Source organism: Sphaerodactylus townsendi, linkage group LG12 (assembly GCF_021028975.2).
Source record: "Sphaerodactylus townsendi isolate TG3544 linkage group LG12, MPM_Stown_v2.3, whole genome shotgun sequence".
NCBI lineage: Eukaryota > Metazoa > Chordata > Lepidosauria > Squamata > Sphaerodactylidae > Sphaerodactylus > Sphaerodactylus townsendi.
Window position 1 is genome coordinate 39182904 of NC_059436.1, and position 22011 is coordinate 39204914.

The 22011-nt window shown below is 44.0% G+C and overlaps 1 protein-coding gene across 1 annotated transcript in view; it reads right to left on the reverse strand.

Moving 5' to 3' along the window:
* The window catches only part of GSN (gelsolin), a 64519-nt gene that overhangs the window by 42209 nt on the left and 299 nt on the right, over nucleotides 1-22011 (reverse strand). The window lies entirely within an intron of this gene.

A 22011-nucleotide genomic window follows, 5' to 3' on the forward strand; every position in this document is an offset into this window, starting at 1 on the left:
TGCAAAGATTTAAGGGCACTATTAAAATGGAACAGTTCCCTGGACCCTGCAGAGTTTCAGTGAACATATCTGGATTATCTAAGTAAACAGTGGGGTTTTTTTTAATGGAAAGAAGCAACAGGAGCAAGCGTTGGCCAATTCTGGCTATAAATAGTAAGTTAGGAGTAAGAGGATAGCTTTTGCAAAGGAAATGTTATTTTCCCTTGCATAGCTCTGATTCACATGGACATATGTGAAATTTGCAGAACTAAATCAGGAAGTTTGTCACTATTGAGTCAGGCCTCAATTATGACCATAGTTCCCACTATATGTATTACATTAGTTTAGCAAATTTAGGAAGAACAACGTTGCAGTCAATTCGTGATTATGTAAATGGTCACTGTGCTTTTAGCATGTATTTAAATGTTGTCGACAGATGTCAGAGGTTTTCCTTCTTACATTTCATCGCTTTTCAGTTCCACTGTTTACCATTTATCTTTCTGTACTTACATATATACGTCTGCCAACTGAGAACACACTTCATGCATCTGATGAAGTTGGCTCTTCTTCAGGCAATAATCATTCTGGAAGTCTGCAAGGTGCGACGGCATTTTTGAAAAATTCACACGAAAGATCTGTTCCTTCAGCATCAATGAGTGAACTTTATGGTGGTGTGTGTTTTATTTTCTAAAGTACCATCCTATATCAAACTGACAGCTCCTCTAGCTCAGGACTCTGCATCTGGGAAGATCCAGATGTGCATTTTTAAAACTAAGGCTGCAAATGATTTGATCCATTTGAAAGGTTATTTGAGATAAGAAATAATTGCATCCAGCTCAGAGAGCTTCAGAAAACTTGATTGCAGGGGCGGGGTACGGGCAGAGGTGGGATCCAGCAGGTTCTCACAGGTTCCCAAGAATAGGTTACTAATTATTTGTGTGTGCCGAGAGGGGGTTACTAACTGGTGATTTTGCTACGTGATTTTTGCCTTAGTTACGCCCCTCCTCTCAGCAGTAGCACGTAGAACTTGAAGCAGTCTAGCAGGAGGTGCACCGGTGTGCATGGCAGCCTGCGCCTGCGTGCATTCGTTTCCCGCCCAAGGACCGGCGCAGCGGCTGCGTCCTTGCCACAGCCTCACCCAGGAATGCCCCACCCCCGGAATGCCCGGCCACGCCCCCGTCATGCCCCACCCAGCCCCACTGGCGCTACGCCACAGTTTGAATCCCACCACCATGGGAACCTGTTACTAAAATTTTTGGATCCCACCACTAGGTACGGGAGTTTTCAATCCTCAAATTTCAAAAATATGTATAGTAATTATTTCTGACTAGTAACTTATAGGGATTCATTTGCACCCCTGGTTTGGTATATTCATTTACTAAAAAATCATCAGCTAGGAAGAGCACAAGGGGCATGTGAGCTGAAGATATCGCTACCTTTTAGAGAGATGTACAAAACAGGCCAGATCAGCAGTCAGTCCCAATTTTATTCTGTGGGGCTTACTCTCGGGAAAAAAAGTTTCATGCTTATATCCTTAGTTCTGTTGGGGAATATGATGCTGCACCAAATAGGCCTTCTCTCAACATAGTAATTTTTGCTGTCTTACATTTAAACTTCTCATCCATCTGTCTACTAAGTTGCCTCCTTCTATGTAGCATTTTTTTGCCCTTCTACTAAATGGATTACATAATGTTATACTGAGAAAAACCATAGCTCTCTTGAAAATGTTTACCTTCAAGGCTGTGGAAGGCACTCGGGATGATTAATAAGATATTGCTAGAACCACACCTTCCTGGCTTGGGGCCAGTAGTTTCCACTTCACTCATCCCGTTTAACTTTAGGAAAATAATCCCTAGTATTTTTGGAACTGCAGGATGAAACCCATAGATGGTCACAAGAAAATTCCCATCATCTACTTGCTGTTCTTACTGCTGCGTAGGAAGTTACAGCATGAATTACAGCTGTGATTTGTCAATTGTGGCAAACCTGATTAGAGGAACAAACTTCGGCTGCAACTTCCCTACGCTTACACGAGATGTTTCCCTTTCCACACTGTCTTGTCTGCCACTGAAATGCCTGTATCACAAAAGAGTCTGGGAACAGTTCTAGGACAAACAGATTGAGGAGCAGACTGGCTAAGCAGGCCAAGACTTAGTGACAATCCACGCACTCATCCCATAATTCTCCAGCAGCTGCACCCTGCAGGGAAGGAACAGTGCTGGTCGCCAACGGTCTATTCTTGCAACAAAGCCTCTCTGTTATTACTGATCTTATCAAGACATTCCTGATCAGCTTGAGAAATCCTAGCATTCCTTCAGGAGCAGGTTGAAAGCTACATATATGCTAAAGCAGTGGTGCCCTCTCTGTGGGCACGCGTGCACAGAGTTCATCATGTGGGGCCCCCCAGAAAATCGCCCCCCACACACACATCTAGGCTGGCCTGGGCCGCTGGGCATGATGTGTAGGTAACCCTGTTATGTGCTGTTAAACCCCACTAATTTTCATGGGAAGAACTAAAGCGCAATCCTTTTCCTGGGAGTAAGCTCAGTCGCTGGCAATGGGGCTTGCTTCTAAACCCTCCTAGGGTCGTGATTAACCCATTCAAGGCGTTGCACGGTTGCTTCAAAGCAAAGCCTCCGACTACCACCAAGCTAACTCCTGAGTAATGCGTGCCTTGGAGCCAACTGTTTTTTTCTAAACCAAAACCTCAGTATTCAGGTTAATTTGCCGTGTTGGCACTTTGCGATAAATAAGTGGGTTTTCGGTTGCAGTTTGGGCACTCGGTCTCGAAAAGGTTCCCCATCACTGTGCTAAAGAGTCATACGCATGTCCAGTACATGTGACACATTATCCAGAGGATTCACGTCTTTTCCCACAATGGAGTAGTTTCCATGTGAGAAACAGTCTTGAACAAAACAGCCAAAACTGAGACTCCAACAAAAGGCAACACTGGGGATGCATTTATTTATATCCCACTTCTCCCCCTGCTCCCAAGGAGGACTCACAGTAACTTAGGCCCCTTCCACACATGCAAAATAATGCGTTTTCAAACCACTTTCACAACTGTTTGCAAGTAGATTTTGCCATTCCGTACAGCTTCAAAGAGCACTGAAAGCAGTTTGAAAGTGCATTATTCTGCATGTGCGGAATGAGCCTTACAAAACCATTCTCCTCTCCTCCATTTTATCCTCACAACAATCTTGTGAGGAAGGTTAGGCTCAGAGAAAGAAACTGGTCCAAACGCAGCCAGCAAGTTTCCACACCAGAGCAGGGATCTAAACCGGATTCACCCAGATCCTAGTCCAAGCACCCTAATCACTACACCAATGCAACTCTGATCTATGGTAGGATTCCTGCTGTGTCATTTAGTTGTATTTAGCAGTGCAGGTATATGGGGTGGGGGAAGAGATGTGGTTTTAGGTTGCAGTGCTGGGGAATGAGGGTGTGTTAAACTATTTCCCCCCCACATGCCCTGTTTCTCTAAACAAAATTAGCATTTTTGGACTGCTCCCAGTCCTGGCAGGGAAATAAGACAGAGGAGTCCATAACACGCCTGTCTTTTTCCCTAGCCTGTCTTTTTCCCTAGCTGGGGGAGTACAGTTTCAGTGAGGTGCTAACCAACTAATCGTGTTCTGTGAATGCAGGCATCACAACAAACTGCAGCTAGTACAAATGGCATACAAACCAGCTTCAGAACCTATTTTGATGGCAACCAACAACACTGCAGGATGTCTGAACAAAGTCCAAATGGCTTTTCCCCTAAAAAGCACATTCTTTATAGATATGGTCCAGTATGCTTCCGTTGTGCAACTCTACTATCATAGAACAGGAGCGGTCAACCGGTTTTTCTGCTTTAAAAACAGCCGGTTTGTTCTGGTCACTGTCAGAGTCTTCCAAGACAAGTTGCTCCACCAAGCACTCCATGGTGTGCCTATCCAGATAAGTGACTCCATCTCAAGACTTGAACAGGTCCAATACAACTTTGTTCGCCACCTGCTGGGAATTCCCAGCTGTGTTGCCTATCCCACCCTTTGCCTAGAAATGGATCTAAATCTGCTGGAAACGAAAGCGTGGCTATTTACACTTACATTCTGGCTGTGCCTCCATTTCCGATCCAAGTCAGGGAGCCTTGCTCAGCTCATGCTGTCTGACTTCTTTCAACCTAAGTGGTCGAAACTAGTCATTCACAACTTCAACTTCCCCTGGATTCCCTCCACACCTCTGAGGAATCTCACAGCTTTAAGACGCTGAAGCAAAGGGTTCTGGGCATTGAAAGGAAAAGTGCTGTACTCAGGGTTTGTTCACCATTGAGTCTTGGAACAATCCCCGAACATGGAACTTTTCCTTCTAACTTTACCCATCTCACAACCCCTGAGCTCCAATGATCTTTTATGTTGGCTCGCCTTAATAGCCTCCTTACAGCCACACTGCAGGGAAGATATCTACACACACCTCACAGTGAAAGACTCTACCTGTGTTGACTGAGACGACCCGAACCACAGAGTATGTGCTGCTCCACTGGGAGCTTTATGTAGCCCTGCAAGGAACATGTATAAGATCTCTGCTTAAAGGTGGTACATCGTTTACTGATAGGCAAACAGCACACACTCCTCTAGGTGATCAGAAGAAGAATAGTTGGATTTATATCCCCCTTTCTCTCCTGTAGGAGACTCAAAGGGGCTTACATATTCCTTTCCCTTCCCCCCGCCACAACAAAGACCATGTGAGGTGGGTGAGGCTGAGAGCTCCAAAGAACTGTGACCAGCCCAAGATCACCCAGTTGGCATGCGTTGGAGTGCACACGCTAATCTGGTTCACCAGATAAGCCTCCATAGCTCAAGTGGCAGAGTGAGGAATCAAATCCGGTTCTCCATATTAGAGTGCACCTGCTCTTAACCACTACACCATGCTGGCTCATCAGCATTCTCAAACAAGAGTTTCTCTCAGTCGCGATGAGGATACGTGACTCAAAGGGCAATACTCTGTAACTTTTAACGGTCAATGCCAATAACAATTGTTATTGTTCTTGTTACAATAGATATGCGCATGTTTCCCCAATTTTTGCGTTGCAGGACTATTCGTGGAGAGCCAAGTTGACCCTGCTGACAGTAACTGAATAAGAAATACAACGCAGTCTGGTGGAATTTGCTTCCTGAAGAAGGTGGCAATCATGAGCAGCCAAGTTGAAATGTCATTAAAGGTTTCTGATTGCTGAAGGTAAGTCCCTTTGAATTCAGGAGGAGGACTCTATTCCCAGACAGCATGCAAAGGATCAGGCTACGGGGGTGCTTAGGAATGCAGCCAGCTATATTCCATGCTCCCATCCTCAGGCAAAAACCATTGGTATTGTTGAAGGCTTTAACAGTCAGAATCACTAGGATGTTGTGGGTTTTCTGAGTTGTATGGCCGTGTTCCAGTAGTATTTTCTCCTGATGTTTCGCCTGCATCTGTGGCTGCCAGCCACAGATGCAGGCGAAATGTCAGGAGAAAATATTACTGGAACACGGCCATACAACCTGGAAAACCCACAACATCCTAGAAACTCCACTGGCTTGACAGAATACTCATATGCAGAATATGAACACTAAACTGATCTGCTTTTCGCCTTTAGGCCAAACTGCCCATTACAACAAGCTTAGATAAAAACTCTTCATTGTTTCCCACTGTTGCTGCCTTTGGGTACTGTTCTTGCAACAAGCTTAGAACTCATCTCCTTCTCTCTGTGACATTTTGCACACAAATCCGCTGCCGAAGGGAGATGCAGAGCTTAAATTGGACACTTGTATTCTCCATCTGCCCCAGCTGGGTATCCATCAGATCTTGGCAGCAGGTTTATTGTCTTCATCTAAGGTCAGCCTTGCCCATTCGGGTTGCTTTTCTCAGCTGCTTTCACTTCTCATCTTACCTATAAACCTTGTGGGATGGGAGGAGGGGGTCCCTGATTCCCATTTAGCCACTATTTCTTGGGAGGGCGGGTTCATGCTTCCTTTTATTCCTTTGATCACTGTCAGATTAAAAGGAGGGTTTATAGGACAGGCTTTGTTGTTTGGTTGTCACAACTCTGCGGCCAGTTTTGGGATGAACAGCGACATCTGGCTAGATCAGTGATGGCGAACCTTTTCGAGACCAAGTGCCCAAACTGCAACCGAAAACCCACTTATTTATCGCAAAGTGCCAACACGGCAAATTAACCTGAATACTGAGGTTTTGGTTTAGAAAAAAACAGTTGGCTCCAAGGCACGCATTACTCAGGAGTTAGCTTGGTGGTAGTCGGAGGCTTTGCTTTGAAGCAACCGTGCAACGCCTTGAATGGGTTAATCACGACCCTAGGAGGGTTTAGAAGCAAGCCCCATTGCCAGCGACTGAGCTTACTCCCAGGAAAAGGATTGCGCTTTAGTTCTTCCCATGAAAATTAGTGGGGTTTAACAGCGCATAACAGCATTACCTATACATCATGCCCAGCGACCCAGGCCAACCTAGATGTGTGTGTGTGGGGGGGATTTTCTGGGGGCCCCCACATGATGAACTCTGTGCACGCATGGCCACAGAGAGGGCTCTGAGTGCCACCTCTGGCACCCGTGCCATAGGTTCGCCACCACTGGGCTAGATGCCTCGATCTTTTAATAATGGGCTTGATGTGATCTAGGGTTTTAAGGGATAGTTCAGGCTCCCTGAGGGGTTTTGAAGAAGGAGGAGGAAAAGGAGGAGGAGGAGGAGGAGGAGGAGGAGGAGGAGGAGGAGGAGAAGGAGAAGAGTTTGGATTTATATCCCCCCTTTCTCTCCTGCAGGAGACTCAAAGGGGCTTACAATCTCCTTGCCCTTCCCCCCTCACAACAAACACCCTGTGAGGTAGGTGGGGCTCAGAGAGCTCCGAGAAGCTGTGACTAGCCCAAGGTCACCCAGCTGGTGTGTGTTGGAGTGTACAGGCTAATCTGAATTCCCCAGATAAGCCTCCACAGATCAGGTGGCAGAGCTGGGAATCAAACCCAGCTCCTCCAGATTAGATACACGAGCTCTTAACCTCCTACACCACTGCTGCTCCTAAAGGACTTCAAGGGACTGCACTTGCTCATTCTGTACTTGTGTTCCAATTTTATTATTCTATCCAGAGTTATCTGTTCTTGGCATACTTTTGCACCTGCAGGTTTGACTACTGTAATGGGTTATAGACGAGGCTAATCTTGAAAGGACCCTAGAAGCGTCATTTGGCGCAGAAGACATCAGATGATGGTCTCAACTCCAATTTGGGAAATGCCTGGAGGTTTGGGGGTAGAGCCTCAGTGTGACAGAACACTATTGAGCCCACTCTCCAAAGCAGTTGTTTCCTCCTGGCGAACTAATCTGGAAATCAGTTGTAATTCTAGGAAATTTCCAGGCCACATCGGGAGGTTGGGATCCTTACACCCTAATAATTAGGCAGTAAAAACCTGATTGTCCTTAAAGACCTCTCTGGAAGGGCCCTGTGTCACAACTGCTCAGTGGTGATTCAGCATTAAAGTCTGTGATCTCATACACTGAAGTGAATTTAACATCAAACGTGGAGCTGCTTCAGTTGAAGGACCTCGGGCAGGCTTTCTTTTTGACTGTTTTTGGGCAGCCTGTGTTGTTGACGTGTGTTTTGAAACACCTGTACATAAATAAACCAACAGTGTAATTTTCCTTCAACTTTTATCACAATGTTCCGCTTGCTTACCACAACGTTTACCTCACAGCAGCAAACCCCAAAGACATTACACGTGCTGCCATAACTATATATTATAAATGTGGGAAAGGCTTTATTTTTAAATACATTGATTTGGGTCACTGCAGAGCCACAGAAGACCAATTTAAGGACATGTGGAAAAACTAATGCCTTTTTTTAATTGTGTGGATTAGTAACTTCTGTGGAACAATCTGAGAATCTGGTTTAGCAGACCTCCAGATCAACTCATCTGAGGTAGCTGCCTCTGCTCAATTTGCCAGTGTGGTGTATGGATTAGTGTCAGCCTGCGATGAGGAAACTGTGTTGGAAATTCACAATCTGATACACTAGGAGCATTTGGATCAGTTATGATCACTCATTCTAATCTACTTCACAAGGCTGCTGTAAGACAGACAGTGTCTGATATGGCACACACACACATCTCTTTAGAGTAACAATGGGATGAAAACAGCGGCAGGATCAGCAATGGATATTGTGGAATAAATCTTCTTATAGGCTAATTTAACTGGGATGGTATTTTAGGTAGTTTAGTTGTGTGGTATGTTATCGGTGGGTTCATTTGCTCTTGTGTGCTAAAAAATGTGATCAAAATATCATTTCATTTAGCATTTGGGAAATCCTAGAAGGACAAAGAGTTGCCAGAAGAGGTCCCCACCCACCCACCACCCTTTTCTAGAAGATGAATTTCCAACCCTCCTCCAGCCACGCCCGAAGAAGATGTCATGAATCATGCACAAAGGCAAGTTTTGGAAATGAGAAGAATTTAGACCATCAGATGGAGGAAACGAGGTTCAATTGAGATTATCAAATGGCAGAAACGAGGGGGCTGCATAGAAAAGGAGGGGGCAGAAGGGGGCTGAATGGAAAGTCCTGTGTTAGCAAAGTTGGATTGATTCATATCATTAAAAAAAAGCAAGTTAACATTCCAAGCGATTAATTTAAAGCGGGTCTTACTTACTACCTTGGCTTCTTTGACACATGTCATCCCCATAACCTTTTTATAACACTCTCCCTAGGAAAATTTTAAATAGGGTTTCAGTTGCTACAGTTTGAAATCATGTGGTTTGCAGAATGCTGAGATAATTGTGCTTGACAAACATATAATCTATAAATGAAATCACTTATATAACATTGCATTGTCGAAGGCTCTCACGGCCGGAATCACTGGGGTGTTGTGTGGTTTCCGGGCTGTATGGCCGTGTTCTAGCGGCATTTTCTCCTGACGTTTCGCCTGCATCTGGCATCTTCAGAGGTTCCTCTGAAGATGCCCGTCACAGATGCAGGTGAAATGTCCGGAGAAAATGCTGCTAGAACACGGCCAAACAGCCCGGAAACCACACAACACCCCAGTTATATAACATTGTGTTTGGGGGAGAAAAAGTTTTAAACTTAACTGTCTGTTCAATCCAGGCTTCTTGTTCTTAGCATTAAGTAGTTCACTGCTATTTTTACCCACTGCTGGCAGGTGACTTGAAGTGGTCATAAGATCAGGGGGGAATGAGGATCTGCCATCTCTCCATCAAGCATTCCAAAACAGAAGGAGGCTATTTGAATCTTTATCAAGGAAACGGCATGGCAGTTCTGACCTGGGCTAGCAGTGATTTTGTCCCCCAGGAATGGTGATTCCCAAATTCTCGAAACCTGCAGCTCATTTCTTCTTCTGGATTACAATTTTTGTCTTGATTTTTCCAAAGCATGTTTTGGAGCCTATTCACAACATGTTGTTGCATCCTGGGACACGGTTTGGGAATTGCTGCTTCTGAGTTCAAAAATGATGTTTGGAGAGGCTTTGGAAGGTTAACTTTAGAATTTCAGCTCTCTGGGATACCAACCAAAACAGCATAAAATATGAAAGGAATGGAACAGCAAACCAGACAGTATGCTCAGCTTTTAATCTTGCAACCACAAAATATTCTTAAGGGAATTCCTGTATGGATTTTTTTGCTCAGAGAAGGAAACTTTTCCTTCCCCCTAACCAAGCTTTCCCTGTTTCATCTCAGATTCTGGAAGAATACCACTTAACCACCGGGTCTAGCATTTGAGAGGGTGCGGCTGCTCTTATCTTCCCTATAATAATTGCCTCTGATCCTGTCTCCTTAGTAATGGTTTTGCCTCCGTTGCATCCCTGCACTGCTATTAGCTGCAATGTAAACAGTTCCTCCCTTCTTGCTTCTCACACTAGAGTCTCTCTTCATATGTCTATCCACTGAACTGGGGACAAGGCTTTGCTCAGAGTCCAGTCATTAAGGACCCTTCCGTACGAGCAGAATAATGCACTTTCAATCCACTTTCACAATGGTTTGCTATTCAGTCAAATCCAGCTGCAGTTTGCTATTGTTTGCTATTCAGTTAAATCCAGCTGCAAAGTAGATTGAAAGTGGATTGAAAGTGCATTATTCTGCAGGTGCGGAAGGGCCTAAGGGAGGTGACCCTGGCTAGGACTTTGGACAGCACTGTTGCAGTAGCAGTCCTAAACTGAAATAAGGCCCATCTCAGGGAGTGTTACTTCAAAGGGCCACACTCTAAGGCTCATTCCGCACATGCAGAATAATGCACTTTCAAACTGCTTTCAATGCTCTCTGAAGCTGTGCGGAATGGCAAAATCCAGTTGCAAACAGTTGTGAAAGTGGTTTGAAAACACATTATTTTGCATGTGTGGAAGGGGCCTAAGAATTCCTTCTCCACTAGTCTCTTTTACCCCTGCTGGAATTCTAGGTGTGTGATTACTAATATTCCATACAATTATATTGCGGTTTGGCCTAAAGGAAACATGCTTAGGAACATTTTGCCCCTCCAATTCTTCAGGTATTCTTTTTAAAGCTTTCTTTATTGAGTCAAACATTTAAGTTGGTCTCCGGGTTATCCAGATGATTTAACACCAGGAATTTCTTCAAAATGTATTTTATAGGTTACTGCTTTACTTTCTGGTTCATTGCAAGTTACCAGAGGAAAAAATCTAACTAGCAGTCACTCCATAAATTCCTACAGTGGATAAGGAAGTTTGACTATAATGTTCTGTCAGCCCCTCTGTTTGCATGAAGACAGAATGAATTGGGGCTCCTTTATCACTGCTTCTGTGAATGTTCTAGGACAGTGGTGGTGAACCTATGGCACGGGTGCCAGAGGTGGCACTCAGAGCCCTCTCAGGGCATCGCCAAGAAACAGAGTGCCCCCCTCACACATCTAGGGCTGGCCTGGGGTCATTGGGCTCACCTTATTAGCATTAAACCTCAGACCAAGTTTGGGGGAAGCAGTGTAGGTAACCCTGTTAAGTGCTGTTAAACCCCACTGATTTCCATGTGAAGAACAAAAGCGCGACCCTTTACCTGGGAGTAAGCTCGGTTGCTGGCAATGGGGCTTGCTTCTGAGTAAACCCTCCTAGGGTCGTGAATCACCATGGAAGAGATGCACGCCGTTGCTTCCAAAGCAAAGCCAACCGACTAATGCCTTTCGCTTACTCCCCGAAAGTAACGCACGCCTCGGAGCCAACCATTTTTTCTAAACGAAAACCTCTGTATTCAGGTTAAATTGCCGTGTTGGCACTTTGCGATAAATAAGTGGGTTTTGGGTTGCAGTTTGGGCACTCGGTCTCGAAAAGGTTCGCCATCACTGTTCTAGGAAGCACTGCTAGATATTTCAGGGACAACTCAATCAGCTGTAATGATAGGATATCACTGGGAATGGGAGAACTCCACAGCATTTCAGGAATCTCCAGAGCAATAAAATGTGGGTAAAATATTTGTATGAATGCATCCACAAACCAAACCAACCCTTTTCTCTTGCTGCCCTTTCTTTTCAAAGTTCATAATTTATTACAGTCCGGTCCTATGTCTATGTATTCAGATACCGGGTTGAGCTAACGGAGCTTACTTCTGAGTATTGGTCTGCAAGATTTAGCAACTTCAGGGGTTCTTTTAAAAGCTTTAAAAGCCTATAGTTTGATCATTGCCTTTAGTTTGGAATTTGATGCCACAAGAGGTGGTGATGGCCACTAACCTGGATAGCTTTAAAGGGGGCTTGGGCAGATGTATGGAGGAGAAGTTGATCTATGGCTACCAATCTTGATCCTCCTTGATCTGAGATTCCAAATGCCTTAGCAGACCAGGTGCTTGGGAGCAGCAGCAGCAGCAGAAGGCCATTGCTTTCACATCCTGCATGTGAGCTCCCGAAGGCATCTGGTGGGCCACTACGAGTAGCTGGACTAGATGGACTCTGGTCTGATCCAGCAGGCTCGTTCTTATGTTCTTATGTTCTAACTTTTAAAGGATTCTTTTCACATTGCCTTTAGTTTGATCAATTGGCAGCTTTAATGACTATTCCAGAGACAGGACATTGGTCTTGTCTCAATTAGGACTTGGTTTCAGTTTACACTGTGTGGAGTTTTCCAAACTTCTAATCCAATGACAATTCTGAAAAAAAATATCACTTGTTCCATGGGATAAAGAGGCACCTCAAGGATACTGAAAGACAGGCATTAGACTCAGATGGACAAAAAAGTTGATCACCTCGTTATCTTGGCTGATAACCTTCCAGCAGTGGTGGCGAACGTTTGGCACTCCAGATGTTATGGACTACAATTCCCATCAGCCCCTGCTAGCATTGGCAGGGGCTGATGGGAATTGTAGTCCATAACATCTGGAGTGCCAAACGTTCACTGCCACGGCCTTACAGGGACCTACAGCTCAGTATTTTACATCCTTAACAATTCCAACCCACCAGCAAGACTTTGTGCAGGTAAAATTGAATATTTTTCCCTCTGCAAGGACAACCGGCAGATACATGCAAATTCCACATGAAGGCAGAATATGTCCATATCAGTTAAGGATACCCGAAATTATGAAACATATGTTATTATATTGTCCAAGATATGAAGGCAGGCAAATCCAACAAATTTTGCCATTGTAACCAGATATGCACTGGCCAGATGAAAGGAAAATCAAATCTGTCTTATCAGATAAGAACCCTGACATTACATTGAAAGCGGATTAATTTTTAGCATATGTTAAGAACATAAGAACATAAGAACATAAGAACATAAGAACAAGCCAGCTGGATCAGACCAAAGTCCATCTAGTCCAGCTCTCTGCTACTCGCAGTGGCCCACCAGGTGCCTTTGGGAGCTCACATGTAGGATGTGAATGCAATGGCCTTCTGCGGCTGTTGCTCCCGATCACCTGGTCTGTTAAGGCATTTGCAATCTCAGATCAAAGAGGATCAAGATTGGTAGCCATAAATCGACTTCTCCTCCATAAATCTGTCCAAGCCCCTTTTAAAGCTATAAAGGTTAGTGGCCATCACCACCTCCTGTGGCAGCATATTCCAAACACCAATCACACGTTGTGTGAAGAAGTGTTTCCTTTTATTAGTCCTAATTCTTCCCCCCAGCATTTTCAATGAATGCCCCCTGGTTCTAGTATTGTGAGAAAGAGAGAAAAATTTCTCTCTGTCAACATTTTCACCCCATGCATAATTTTTCTTTGTAGACTTCAATCATATCCCCTCAGCTGCCTCCCTCTCCAAAACTAAAAGAGTCCCAAACGCTGCAGCCTCTCCTCATAGGGAAGGTGCTCCAGTCCCTCAATCATCCTTGTTGCCCTTCTCTTCACTTTTTCTATCTCCTCAATATCCTTTTTGAGATGCGGCGACCAGAACTGGACACAGTACTCCAAGTGCGGTCGCACCACTGCTTTATATAAGGGCATGGCAATCTTTGCAGTTTTATTATCAATTCCTTTTCTAATGATCCCCAGCATAGAGTTTGCCTTTTTCACAGCTGCCATGCATTGAGTTGACATTCCCATGGAACTATCACCAACTAAGACGCTTCTTAAATCCTCTTTCCTGGTCTGTGACTGATAGCACTGACCCCTGTAGCGCAGTATGTGAAGCTTTGGATTTTTTGCCCCTATGTGCATCATATCACTCTTACATTTTGCTACATTGAACTGCATTTTGCCATTTCTGAGCCCACTCATCTAATTTATCAAGGTCCGCTTTGGAGCTCTTCGCAATCCTTTGTGGTTCTCACCACCCTACATAATTTGGTATCATCTGCAAATCCTAATTACCACGCCAATACTCCACCCCTACTTCCAGGTCATTTATGAATAGGTTAAAGAGCACTGGTCCCAAAACGGGATCCTTTGGGGACACCCACCCTCCGACATCTCTCCATTGTGAGAACTTCCCATTTTTTGGTTACACCCACTCTTTGTTTCCTGTTTCTCAACCAGTTTTAATCCATAGGGAGGGACTTCTCCTCTTATTCCTTCATTGCTGAGTTTCTTTCTCAACAGTCTCTGGTGAGGAACTTTGTCAAAAAGCCTTTTTGGAAATCCAAGTAGACAATGTCCACCGGTTCACCCCTGTCCACATGCCTGTTTACACCCTCAAAAAAATCCTCTAGTAAGTTTTGTAAGACAGGATTTTGTTTCTGCAAAAGCCACATGCTGACTCTTTCTCAGCTAGGTCTTGCTTTTCTACATGTTTTATAATTCTTATCTTTAATGATAGATTCTACTAATTTACCAGGAACAGATGTCAAACTGACTGGCTCTGTAATTTCCCGGGTCCCCCCTAGGATCCTTTCTTAAAGATTGGTGTGACATTGGCAATATCTTCCAGTCTTCAGGATGGAGCCTGGATTTCAGGGATAAGTTGCATATTAAAGTGAGAAGATCAGCAATTTCATGCTTGAGCTTCCTTTTAAGAACTCTTGGGTGAATGCAATCTGGACCAGGGATTTGGTAACATTTAGTTTATCAATGGCTGCCAGAACTTCTTTCCTTTGTCTACCACTATCTTCGCTTAGTTCCTCGGATTCGGGCCTCCTAAGAAGCTTGGGTTCAGGTGTGCAGGAATGTTCCTCACCTCCTCCTTGGGTGAAGACAGATGCAAAGTAAATTCATTCCCAGCTTCTCTGCACCTCTCCTGCCATCTTTTAGCACACCCTTTGTTCCTTTGTCATCTAACGGGCCTATCGCCTTCCCTTGCTGGCTTCCTGCTTTTGATGTGTACTTCTGTGAAGAACTGTTTGTTGCTGGTCTGTGATGTTCATAGGCCATGCGTTCCTCATAACTTCCTTTTTTTTGCCTCCCCCCCTTTACAGCTAACTTGCTTCTCTTTTGGGCCACCATTTGTGTTCCTCTCTCATATTCTTCATCAGCCAAACTGGACTTCATTTCTAAAAAAGACATTTTCTTTTTTTCTGATAATTTCTCAACCTCTCTTGTTAACCATGGTGGCTTTCTTTTGGACTGGGTGCTGCCTTTTCTAACCTGTGGAACACATTCCAGCTGAGCTTTATTACTGTGTTTTTAAATAACCTCCAAGCATCCTGGACAGTTTTGACTCCTCTTCTTTGATTTTCCCTTTCAGCTTCCCTAAGCATCTATCCCCTCATCTTTGAGAAATTTCCTTCTTCTGAAGGCGTAATGTAACTACATTAGTGAAGTTGCCACTTGTTCGCAGATGCTGAGATATCATGCGGAATCTGACAGCATTGTGGTCGCTGTTCCCTATAGGCTCAACAACACTGACTTCCTGCACCAGGTCCTGGGTCCCACATAGAATTAGATCTAGGATCACCTCTCCCCTGGTTGGTTCCACAACCATCTGCTCTAAGCCACAGTTGTTGGATGAAGGAACCTGAATTAGCATTATCTGCATTTTTTTGCATTTGTTACTGCTTTTATTAGTTTGATCATTTTATTAGTTTGATCATTTTATACCACTAAATTGTTGCTGTTGTTGGTCGATTCCCCACGGTCGATTAATCACGTGATACTCACACAAAATAACACGGAATATGGATCAACTCCCCACTGCCTGAGCGACTAACATGGCTTCTTCCAGGTTCTGTCACTCATTCTCCCCCTTATTCATATGTTTAAAAATGCATACGTCATAAAACATATGGTTGAGAAACCCTTTGGGAAAGGGAATCTCTGTGCACTGCAGAGAATTCTGGGTCATGTCTTGGAACATAACCTGCTCCATTTATGCAGGTTACTGGCCAGGTCTGATGGATGTTGTGTCACATGACTCAGATTTTACACATCATTCCCTCTAGAACTCCATATTACTAGGGAAGTCAATGACGGGTGGCCCAGCTGTCTTAATCATCATAAATGATTGAGGAAACCCTGGCAATTTTCCACAACAGATCTAGATTTGAGTCTGAGGGTGTGTTATGAGCAACTGTGACTCACATTCTCTCACTCTTTCCTGCCCATGGGGACTAGTCTAGATAACATTTACAGCTGTAGCAGCGTGAAGCTTCCTGCAATTATGAGAAACAGGCCCTGCAGGTTTCCAAAAAGGAGTTGGGCAGTTGTAAGTCTGAGATGCCTTCAGGTACTTCACGGCCAGAATCACTAGGGCGTTGTGGGTTTTCCAGGCTGTATGGCAGTGTTCCAGTAGCATTTTCTCCCAATGTTTTGCCTACATCTGAGGCTGGCATCTTCATCCTCTGAAGATGCCAGTGACAGATGTAGGTAAAACGTCAGGAGAAAATGCTACTGGAACACGGCCATACAATCCGGACAACCCCAATACCCCAATATATTTTTTAATCAACCATAAGTTACAGAAAGGGAAAAGTTAAAATTAAAAAATGAATAAACATGGGCAAACATAATAATGATAACAGTAATACATAAAAGAGATAGAAAGGAAAATATTTTTTAAAAAGAAAATGAAGATTAATGAGAAGAAAAGCAAAGATAAGGGGGAGGCTGTTTCCGAGAGCTCAACGGCTCCCTCACACTGCTGATTCTGGATTTTTTTCACAACTCGTGTGTCTAAATCCAGACCCTTCCAGTCCACCTGTCAAATTTGAAGGTCCTCAATGTCTGGGGAGGCAAGAGCTACGAAAAACTTGCTCTGCAGTCAGCAAAAATAGCCCTTATCAGCAATGAGTAGTCTGGGAGCACTCAGAGGCTCAACGAGACTGAAACGCCATTCTGCCAGAATCTCCTTTTCAGGTATTCTCATAAAGGGAAGTTGAACTCCATGATCTCTCAAGTCCCATTCCATAAAAATAACCCCCCATCACTGTGAAAGACAACATATGGTATGATTTAGAAGCAGAATTGTTCAGCGCTTGCCTTATACAGAACACAAACTTTAAATGCTTGAGGTCTCAGGTTCAAAAGCCAGCATCTTCTGTTGCAAGATCTCAGGTCTTGGGAAATACTTTTCTCTGTCCAACCGCAGCCAGACACAGCAGCCAGTACTGAATTAGGTAAACCAATAGTCTGACTTAGTATGAAGCAGACTCGTATATTCATAAGTACAGGGCGCTGAAGCCCCATACCCCAACCACAAGAAATCAATTTCAGCATTTCCTTCTGGCTGCTGAGATTTTCATCAGGCATCAATCTCTTTGCAAACATACAGGACTAGAAACTTGCTTTGCGTTTCAGACAAAAGGTTAGATTCCTAAGAAGGTGAATTCTGCAAACAGAGGCACGTTTGGGAGGTTTTCTCCAGAATCATATACATTCCTAATCTGCTTTTGTATTCAGTTGAAGGAATGACTCCTGAAGCTATCTCACTGGTGGAAAGTACTACCAATTCACAGCCAAATTATGGCAACCTGTTGTACTGCAATGAATTAGCAGAGCAAATAATAGGGCAGAGATATGAGTGAGTCGTTTTGTACTTTACTAGATAACAAATGAATTCACACTAAATATAGAACAGAAAACTATCTATGCAAGTGTTCAATCTGGGTGTCTGTTCAGTCAGTCTATTTGTGCCTGTGTGTTTGCTGGAAGAAGAAAGGAGAGATTTTTCCAGAAGCATGTAATCCTAGGCATGTGACTTCAGGCGGTTAACTCTTGCTTGACTGAATGAAGCAGGCACTTGTGAAATCCTAACAAACCCCTTCTCAAGTGTCAGCTTCTGAAGTCAACCAGGCATCATTTCTGACGGAGATTCTCAAATTTCATCCTGGCAAGTGGTTTTGTCACTAGGTCCGCTATCATTCCCTTGTGTAAAGAGTCTAATTTTTCTTTTACTGCCATCGCCCATTTTTCTTTTTCATGTGGAGGCCACTTCAATATTTTAGCCCAGCTTTTAGGTTCATTATAGGTTTGCACATTCGTGTTGTAGGTGTATCTCTTTGGTGCCACCCCCTTTGTGCTTTTTTCTGACCTCCTTAGCCGTTATTACAGTCTCACTTTCTGTTGGTTTGGCTCCATCTTCTTCCCCGTCTGGTTGGGAAGTCTCTTCTCACCAATGAATGTGGAAATTCCATTTGTACAGGGAAAACCAGCCTACTACTTGGCAGCACTTGCCAATCCCATTCATAGGCGAGCCTATATGCTGGCTAGATTCAATATTATGCCATCCCCGCTCCATAGAGGAAGACTCAAGGGCTTACCGAGCAATAAGAGGCTATGTTCCTGCAATCCGGGGCAGCTGCATTCTATTTTGCATATCCTTCTACACTGCCCGTTATATCAGAAATTAAGATCCAGTTTGTTAACCCAGGTCATCGATCCTATCGAGGCCCTCCCAGAGTCAGGTAAAGTAATTCTTCTCTTAAACTGTAGTGATTTTAATGGTTGTCTCGCAGCGGCAAAGTTCCTGGCCGAGGTCTGTAAATTGAACTCTTGATCAATGTGAAGTTATCTTTACTATTTTAATTGTATTTCAAATTAATCTGTTTTGTATGCCAATAAAGGCTTTCGAGTCGTTGGGAAGTCTCTTGTTGAAACACAATACAGGCAGGCAATGCTGTTATCCACTTTGTAAATGCAGTATTGTCAGTTTCGCGTTTGCTTTCTTTTGTGGCATCATCTTGTTTTGAAGCACACAGAATGCTTCTTTCACCTACATGGGCAACTTTGCATATCTGGACATCATACCTCTTAGGATCCTTGATTCTGTAGCCTCTAGAATTTGGATTGCAGCCAACTAATATTCCAACTTCAGCTTTTGGGTGTAGTTTTCTTCTTCTCTCTTTGGGAATTTGTACATAGGTTTTTGCTCCAAATGACTTCGAGTGTTTACATTTGGTTTCTTCTTGTGCCATATTTCGAAAGTAAACAAGCAAATATTTGCACACAATGTGGCTTGCAGTCATAGACTGCATGATTTGTCAGTTGACTAAATCTACAATATATACATTAAAGGGGCTGTGTCTTATTATGCCCCAGTACATCTTCAAGTAAGTCTCACACACAGACAAGGATGCATTCATAAGAACTAATCGGCATTTTTACAATTGCTTTCCTAATCTTTACAGAGATGCTACTGACTAAATATTGAGAACTGAAAACTCAGCATGAGCAACCAGCTTCCAGATATATTCTGGCTTCGAAAATCTTCAGTGAATGGTATTTTCAGAGCAGGTCAGTGAGTCATATATACATTTGTTCTTGCAACATTTGGCTTTGCAAAGCTTTCTCTTGCTGCAAAAATGTCCTTGCTTGACTAAATGAAGCAGGCCTTTGTAAAATTCTAACACGACCTCATAGGATTTTCAAGGCAAGAGACAGAGGTGGTTTGCCACTGTGTAGCAGTCTTAGACTTCCTTAGTAGTGTCCCTTCCTGGTATTAACTTTGGTCAATCTTTTTAAGCTTCAGAGATCTGACAAGTTTGGGCTAGCTTGGGCCATTCAGGTCAAGGAGAAGCTATCAGAGGCCGGGGGGGGGGGGGGGAAAAAAAATTCACTTGCAGCATCTGGCAGAATGTGATCTTTCCAAAAAATAAATGTCGGTTTCATGGCTTTTAGGACAAATCTCTGCAAAATATCACTTTGCAAGCTATAGTGAAGGCAGACAAGCAGCCTTCCTACACATACAGTATTGTCATGCTGCTTTCTGGCCCTGAATCACTCAGCACCTGTTTGAAATGCAGAAATTACACAAGTGAGGTTTTCCTGTCACTGGACTGAGCCCAAATGGACACCAGGAAATGTGCAGACCAGCTGTTTGACGGAGAAGGGGAAGGGAAGCGGATTAAATCCCGACTGCTCCTGAACAGCTAATCTGTTGCATTCGTCATTTTAAACAGGAATGCGATGCATATAGTCGCAGCAGAAAACCACACATGCAGGACACATCTGCACATGCGGAGGATCAAGCGATTACTCACACATTTGTGGTTACATTTTTACTGTCAAGTAGGAACAAAAAAAATTTTTTAAGCCTAGTTTTTTTTTAAGCCATAACTTTGCCTTGTTGAAGGCTTTCACAGCCAGAATCACTGGGGTGCTGTGTGGTGTCCGGGCTGTCTGACCGTGTTCTAGTAGCATTTTCTCCTGACTTTTCACCTGCATCTGTGGCTGGCATCTTTAGAGGATCCTCTGAAGACGCCAGCCACAGATGCAGATGAAACGTCAGGAGAAAATGCTACTAGAACATGGCCATACGGCCCGGAAACCACACAACACCCCATAACTTTGCCATTTAGCAAAATTGTATGTCTTCCTTAGAGCAGAGTTTTTGCACGTATACTGAACAGTCTTGAATGCAGCCTAAGCAATAGATTCTTAAAATCTGTGATTATTTTTCCCTTCTTTAAAAACAAAGAAAACAAAACTGTATGGCCCCAGGGATTGTGTTTCCAATTGACTTAATTTCTAAGAAATCTTTCCGCAAACCTCAAATTTGGCTTATTTTTGCTTTACATTCAGGAACCCTCCAGAGTTTAACTTGAGGCAAATGGGACAGATGGAAACAAGGATGTCTCTTGATGCACTGTAGGCATTTTGTTTTCAGAAATGGGAGATTCTATTCCAGACTTCTTCTACCATTGCTCAAAAAGTGACACCAATAAATTCTTAGAAGATGCAATATCCAGCTCTGACATCTTTCTGCTCTGCATCTAATAGCAGCTTCAGGCAGGCAATATGATAAGGTAAACGGTGTGGAGCAAAGTTTTTGAAAACCCTCTTCCAGCATCAAATTCATGCGTCTCCGATTAGGGAACTCCTGTTTAATGTGTAGCCTGGCGCTAGCATTCATCCTACACAATACCACATTATAATGCTGCTGAACAGTGCAATACTTAACAGAGTTACCCCTTTCTAAGCCCTCTGACTCCAATGGATGCAGAAAGCTGTAACTTTGTTCAGGATTGTATTGTTGTTCCAGAGACTGACACAGGGGTGGCATGAACTGCCAAGGTTCACATCTGGAATCATATGCACGCCTACTGGGAGTTATTAACTATGATGGAAAACTGTGGGATTTATTTCTGTGTAAGCTTGCACAGGACTAGATTATTTTATCCCCCATCCATCCAGTGCTTTCCCATTTCCAGAGTCAGGAGCTACCTTTTAATCCTGAATTACAACATGGCACACAGTTCCTTTATTTTATTTTTTATTTCAATAAACTGTATATTCCTGTTTGTTTGTTCCTCTTTGGACAGAAAGAGACAGACCTTCCCCCTATGCTTAAGAATTGCATCGAAGAGGAAGTTTTGCAGGTGTGAAAGAAACCACACCTATTACAACAGTGAACAATTGAGACATTCTGAATCTGGCACCCTTTGCCTCTATTTCCCCCGACTGCCTCTTTGGCTCCCTAGTTTATAGGGAACTCCAAAGGAAATATCACACAAACAGACTCCTCTGGGGTCATCTTTACAGTATGATCCATTTGTAGCTTAATGAAAGCCGAACCCTGTTGGATCGCAGGAAGAATTCCCCTCAGTCCAGGCCACCTGTTTTTCCTTAGTGACCAATCAAAGGGCTCTCGGGAGCTACAAACAGTCCTAGGAGATAACAGTACTTCCCCCACTATATGTCCCCAGCATTTTGCATTCAGGTCTATACTGCCTCTCACTATGGAGGTTCCATTTTTAGTTCTGGTGGATCATAGCAGTTGACAGTCCCAGGGACCAGAGAGGTTTCTACTCCTTTGCAAGGAGGCATTTGATGGCTCAGACCAAAGGGCCAGGGGGCAGTCTGCAACAGATGGGTGGGGGAAGTAGACAGTAACTGTCCCCGGGTGCCATCACCCATTAAAACCCTAACACAGAAGCATAGTAGGTGCAAATCTCTGAAGAAGGTATCGGTCCCGTCAGGATCACACCCACTTCTGAAGAAAAAAACTCTGGTCACTTTGCTAAACAAGGACTTGTGGACCAGAGGAGGAGAATCGCGCTTCAGTCGCCCCCACCACACGGTACACTCCGACTCCCCGCCCACCCACCCCCCTTACCAAGGGCTCCTAGCCCTCTACTTCCACACGTCATCTCCTGCTCTGGTTGCAGAGATCTCGTCTAAAGTTGCGCCCCCAGCTCCATCCATCAGCCCCCCCCCCCCCAGGGCGCCCAAAACTAACCCCGCCGCACCCAACCTGCACCCTGG